Source organism: Rhinoraja longicauda, chromosome 38, assembly GCF_053455715.1.
Source record: "Rhinoraja longicauda isolate Sanriku21f chromosome 38, sRhiLon1.1, whole genome shotgun sequence".
NCBI lineage: Eukaryota > Metazoa > Chordata > Chondrichthyes > Rajiformes > Arhynchobatidae > Rhinoraja > Rhinoraja longicauda.
In genome coordinates, this window is record NC_135990.1 from 6,327,005 (window position 1) to 6,333,233 (window position 6,229).

Genomic DNA, 6,229 nt, shown 5'->3' on the forward strand with positions numbered 1-6,229 from the left:
ATATTAATTTTTCTCACTTCCGGTAGCCCTGGCATTCCCTCTCTCTCTTTCCCTCCCCCACCAGTCGCACCAGCTTCTTATTTTCACCCGACAAACAGTTAACAATGGCCTGTTTCTTTTATCATCGTTACTTTTTTGTATGTCTTTTATTCATTGTTCTTTATCTCTCTTCATCATCGCCTATATCTCTTTTTCCTTATCCCTAACCAGTCTGAAGAAGGGTCTCGACCCGAAACGTCACCCATTCCTTCTCTCCAGAGATGCTCTCTGTCCCACTGAGTTACTCCAGTTTTTTTCCAGATTATTTACAGTAATCCTACACTGATCCCATTTTGCTCCCCCAACATTCCCACCATCTCACTCCCCCAGGTTCTACCTATGCATTAGAGGCAATTTACATTGGACAATCGACTTACCAGCAAACACGTCTTTGGGATGTGGGAGGGAACCCAAGTGGTCACCAGTCAGGAGCTGTGGCGGTTAATTCTACCCCTCGTGCTGCCCCTGTTGCAGTTGAAGCTCATTGCACCTCATCTCCCAACCCCCCCCCCCCCCCCCTCAATCAATCTGTATCCTTTATCAGCTTCAAGCTGGGACCTTTTCTCCAATGCCCCCCGACACAGATGTTGGATGGTGTTCCAGTAATTCCAAGGATTTATGGCATTAACAGTATATCTTACAAGGTTTTGGTGAGGCCACATTTAGAGTATTGTGTTCCGTTTTGGTCACCCTTTCTATAGGAAAGACGTTGTTAAGCTGGAAAAGGTGGCGAGAAGATATATGAGGATGTTGCCAGAACTCAATGGCCTGAGCTATAGGGAGAGGTTGAGGAGGCTAGGACTGTATTTGTTAGTGTGCAGGAGGATGAAGGGTCATCTTATAGAGGTGTTTAAGATCATGAGAGGAATAGAGAGATAGGCTAAATGAATAAAGGAACAGTTAGGGTATTTCCTTTCCAGTAATAAGGGAATCAAGAACCGGAGAACTTAAAATTTAAGGTGCAGGGGGGAGGATTTAATAGGAATTTGAGGGGCAACTTTTATACACAAAGGGTGGTAAGTATATGGAACGACTGCCAGAGGAGGTAATTGAGGCAGGTACTGTCACAATGTTAAAAATATTTGCACAGGTACATGGATAGGATATATGTTTTAGAAGGATATGGGCTGAATGCAGGCAGATGGGAACTGTTGGTTGGCGTGGGCAAGTTGGGCCGAAGGGCCTGTTTCCACACTACGACTATGACTGTTGATACTTTGAGGAATCACCTAAGAGGACAAAGCCAGTGAAATGGTTTCAGCGAAGGTAGGCACAAAATGCTGGAGTAACTCAGCGGGTCAGGCAGCATCTCAGGAGAGAAGGAATGGGTAACGTTTTGGGTCGAGACCCTTCTTCAGACTGATGTCAGGGGAGAGGGCGGGACAAAGATAGGATGTAGTCCGAGACAGGAAGACTAGTGGGAGAACTGGGAAGGGGGAGGGGAAAGAGAGGGGAAACAGGGACTACCTGAAGTGGGAGAAGTCAATGTTCATACCGCTGGGTGTAAACTGCCCAAGTGAAATATGAGGTGCTGTTCCTCCAATTTGCGCTGGGCCTCACTCTGACAATGGAGGAGGCCCAGAACAGAAAGGTCAAATTGGGAATGGGAGGGGGAATTGAACCACCGGGAGATCAGGTTGGTTGAGACGGACTGAGCGGAGGTGTTCAGCGAAACGATCGTCGAGCCTGCGCTTTGTCTCGCAGATGTAGAGAAGTTGACATCTGTAACAGCGGATGCAATAGATGAGGTTGGAGGACGTGCAGGTGAACCTCTGTCTCACCTGGAAAGACTGTTTGGGTCCTTGGATGGAGTCGAGGGGGGAGGTAAAGGGACAGGTGTTGCATATCCTGCAGTTGCAGGGGAAAGTACCTGGGGAGGGGGTGGTTTGGGTGGGAAGGGACGAGTGGACCAGGGAGTTTCGGAGGGAACAGTCTCTGCGGAAAGCAGAAAGGGGTGGAGATGGGAAGATGTGGCCGGTAGTGGGATCCCGTTGGAGGTGGCGGAAATGTTGGAGGATAATTTGTTGTATGCGACGGCTGATGGGGTGGAAGGTGAGGACGAGGGGGACTCTATCCTTGTTACGAATGGGGGGAGGGGGAGCAAGAGCGGAGCTGCGTGATGTAGAGGAGACCCTAGTGAGAGCCTCATCTATAATGGAAGAGGGGAACACCCGTTTCAGCACCAATTCCCACCTGATTTTTTTGTTCTGCCACCATAAAACCTGTGTTACAAGATGTTTTTCCCCACACCGTTACTACTCTTGACTCATTCATCGCCTGTGCCCTGCACATTTCATTTACTTTTGTTATGCAATGCAACCCATTCCTTCATCACGGCCTCTGTATTTAATTCCTCTGAGGCTATTATTTTTTCTTGCGTGGATTGGATGAAGGGTCACGAACCTGATACGTTTACCTGGCCCTTTCCCTTTTCTCCACAGGTGTTGCCTGAGCTCTTTATATCTCCAAGCATGGCCTTTGTATCTCCAGCTGTGATCTGCAAGAGGAATTCAATTACATTTCCCAGACACTAGAATAGTGTTCGAAAATAAAAGTGATCTTCGCAAACAGTTGTTGAAATGTACATTTAATCCGACATCTTAAATGTCCATCAGCTATCTTTCAATATCACATCAGCTTCATACCTGTAAAATAAATAGCCTAAAATGCAATTAAAGAACTAAGTGATTTCAAATTACCCCCAATGAAATAATATGCTCCAGGCACCAGACAATTACAACAGCTAATTTGTACAGTGCCCTCCATAATGTTTGGGACAAAGACCCATCATTTATTTATTTGCCTCTGTACTCCACAATTTGAGATTTGTAATAGAAAAAATCACATGTGGTTAAAGTGGACATTGCCAGATTTTAATAAAGACCATTTTTACACATTTTGGTTTCACCATGTAGAGATTACGCCAGTGTTTATACATAGTCCCGTCCCCCCATCCCCCCCCCCCCCCCCCTCCATTTCAGGGTACCATAATGTTTGGAACACAGCAATGTCATGTAAATGAAAGTAATCATGTTTAGTATTTTGTTGCATATCCTTTGCATGCAATGACTGCTTGAAGTCTGCGATTCATGGACATCACCAGTTGCTGGGTGCCTTCTCTGGTGATGTTCTGCCAGGCCTGTATTGCAGCCATTTTAGCTTATGCTTGTGTTGGGGGCTAGTCCCCTTCAGTTTTCTCTTCAGCATATAAAAGGCATGTTCAAATGGGTTCAGATCGGGTGATTGACTTGGCCACTCAAGAATTTACCATTTTGTAGCTTTGAAAAACTCCTTTGTTGCTTTGAGGCATTTGTTTGAACATGGGCAGATAGGATGTGTCTATACACTTCAGAATTCATTATGCTACTACCATCAGCTGTTGTATCATCAATGGAGATAAGTGAGCCAGTACCTTCAGCAGCCAGACATGCCCAGGCCATAACATCCCCACCACCGTGTTTCACAGATGAGGTGGTATGCTTTGGATCTTGGGCAGTTCCTTCTCTCCTCCATACTTTGCTCTTGCCATCACTCTGATATAAGTTAATCTTCGTCTCATCTGTCCACAAGACCTTTTTCCAGAACTTTGGTTGCTCTTTCAAGTATTTCTTGGCAAACTGTAACCTGGCCATCCTATTTTTGCAGCTAACCAGTGGTTTGCATCTTGCAGTGTAGCCTCTGTATTTCTGTTCATGAATTCTTCTGCGGGCAGTGGCTGTTTCAAATCCACACCTGTGGAGGTCTTTTTTGGCCTGCCAGTCTCTTTGCGATTAGTAAGCTCACCAGTGCTCTCTTTCTTCTTAATGATGTTCCAAACAGTTGATTTTGGTAAGCCTAAAGTTTGGCTGATGTCTCTAACAATTTTATTCTTGTTTCTCAGTCTCACAATGGCTTCTTTGACTTTCATTGGCACAACTTTGGTCCTCATGTTGATAAACCGCAATAAAAGTTTCAGACTAGGTGCTGAGAGCTCTCTTATGCCGGCATTAAAGAAGCGATTAAACACACATGAGCAATTACTAAGACCTGTGAAGCCATGTGTCCCAAACATTATGGTGCTCTGAAATGGGGGGGACTATGTATAAACACAGCTATAATTTTTACATGGTGAAACCAAAATGTGTAAAAATGGCCTTTAATAAAATCTGACGATGTGCACTTTAACCACATGTGATTTTTTTTCTATAACAAATCTCAAATTGTGGAGTACGGAGGCAAATAAATAAATAATGAGTCTTTGTCCCAAACATTATAGAGGCACTGTATAGTGATGAGTAATTCTGTAACTGAGCTGCTAAAATGCCAGTTATCGAGCTTATTCTGCCGTGTGTCCTTGAACAATTAAGATGTTTTGCAGCATTGTCAGCAACAGCTTTATGCTAGTGACCTTTTGCCCCGTTCTGAGCGAACCCAGCTCAGTTTATCTGTGAGAAATTTACTTCACACTCAAAGCATGTCTGTGTTATATTTTTGATGATGAAACAGCTTGATTGTGTGTCGTTGTGCAGCGGACATGTGAATAGGAGAGGCTTAGAGGGATATATATAGGGGCCAAATGTGGGCAAATGGGACTAGCGTAGATGTGCATCTTGCTTTACAAGGATGAGCTGGGCCAGACTGCCCGTTTCCATGCTGTATATCTCTATGACTCACTATATGTGGTCTAATGTAGCTTCCCAACTCAAATACCACCTCTCTACCAATAACCTGTATGAAACTTTCCAATCCGGATTCTGCTCCAACCACTGTACTGAAACTGCGCTCCTCAAAATCACAAACGACCTTTTCCTCTCCTCCGACGCTGGCAACCTCAACATCCTCATCCTACTTGACCTCAGCGCCGCCTTTGACACCATAAATCACTCCATTCTCCTCACCCGACTTGAAACCTCCTTTAACATCACCGGCACAGCCCTATCCTGATTCAAATCTTACCTCTCTGACAGGCACCAGTTCATCTCCATTAACAACTGTAAATCCCCCACCGCTCCCCACCCCCAAGGTGTCCCCCAAGGCTCAGTCCTTGGACCCCTCCTCTTCATCCTCTACCTGTTCCCCCTTGGTCAATTAATCCGCTGTCATGGTCTCAACTTCCACTGCTTCGCCGATGATATCCAGCTACTCATCTCCACCAAGTCAATCTCCACCACCACACACTTTACACTGACAAACTGCATCACTGAAATAAAATCTTGGTTTCAATCAAATTTCCTCAAACTCAACTGTAACAAATCTGAAATCATCATCATTGGTCCAAAAACGCTCACCAAATCCACCCAAAACTTCATCCTCAATATTGATGGTCTCCCAGTATCCACCTCCCCTCACATCCGGAATCTTGGAATCATCTTTGATCAAACCCTCTCCTTCGACAAACACATCAAACACATCACAAAGACAGCCTTCTTCCACCTCAAAAACATTGCTCGTCTCCGTCCATCCCTCTCCTCCACAGCTGCAGAAACCCTCATCCACGCCTTCATCACCTCCCGTCTGGACTACTGCAACAGCCTCCTCTATGGCGCACCTTCAAAAATCATCAATAAACTTCAATACATTCAAAACTCCGCTGCCCGTCTACTCACCCACACCCCGATCCGTGACCATATCACCCCCGTCCTTTACAAACTCCACTGGCTCCCCATCCCCCAGAGAATCCAGTACAAAATCCTCCTCATGACCTACAAAGCCCTCCATAACCTGGCCCCATCCTACCTGACTGACCTCCTCCACAGGCACACTCCCACCTGCACCCTCCACTCTGCTGCTGCCAATCTCCTATCCCCCCCCCCTCCGGACCAAACTCAGATCCTGGGGGGACAGGGCTTTCTCCATCGCTGCTCCCACCCTATGGAACTCACTACCCCAAACCGTCAGAGACTCCTCCACACTCACCACATTCAAAACATCACTGAAGTCTCACCTGTTCAGTACTGCCTTCAACCACTGAAGGTCACCTCACCTTCTGTCTCCTTTCTCTGTTCGTTTACTTATTTATCTATTTATTCACTTCCCTATGTTCTTTAAATCCCTGTAAAGCGTCTTTGAGTGTATGAAAAGCGCTATATAAATGTAATGCATTATTATTATTATTATTATTAATTGAATTACAAGGCTGCTCACTGCATGATAAGCGCGTCATTGAATGAAAGTATCCAGATGACATCAGAAAGTGTGTAGGAAGGAACTG

The 6,229-nt window shown here is 45.4% G+C and overlaps 1 protein-coding gene across 3 annotated transcripts in view; it reads left to right on the plus strand.

The window, feature by feature from the left end:
* Positions 1-2,780, plus strand: part of LOC144610846 (sorbitol dehydrogenase-like) — a 29,894-nt gene extending 27,114 nt beyond the window's left edge. For 2 of the 3 annotated variants that reach the window (XM_078429814.1, XM_078429815.1), the window contains exon 11: positions 2,481-2,779. The gene's annotated coding sequence lies outside the window, so the exon portion shown is untranslated. Of the gene's footprint in view, positions 1-2,480 lie in introns of all 3 variants that reach the window. The other variant, XM_078429813.1, reaches the window with a different exon arrangement.
* Positions 2,781-6,229: the final 3,449 nt, after the last annotated feature.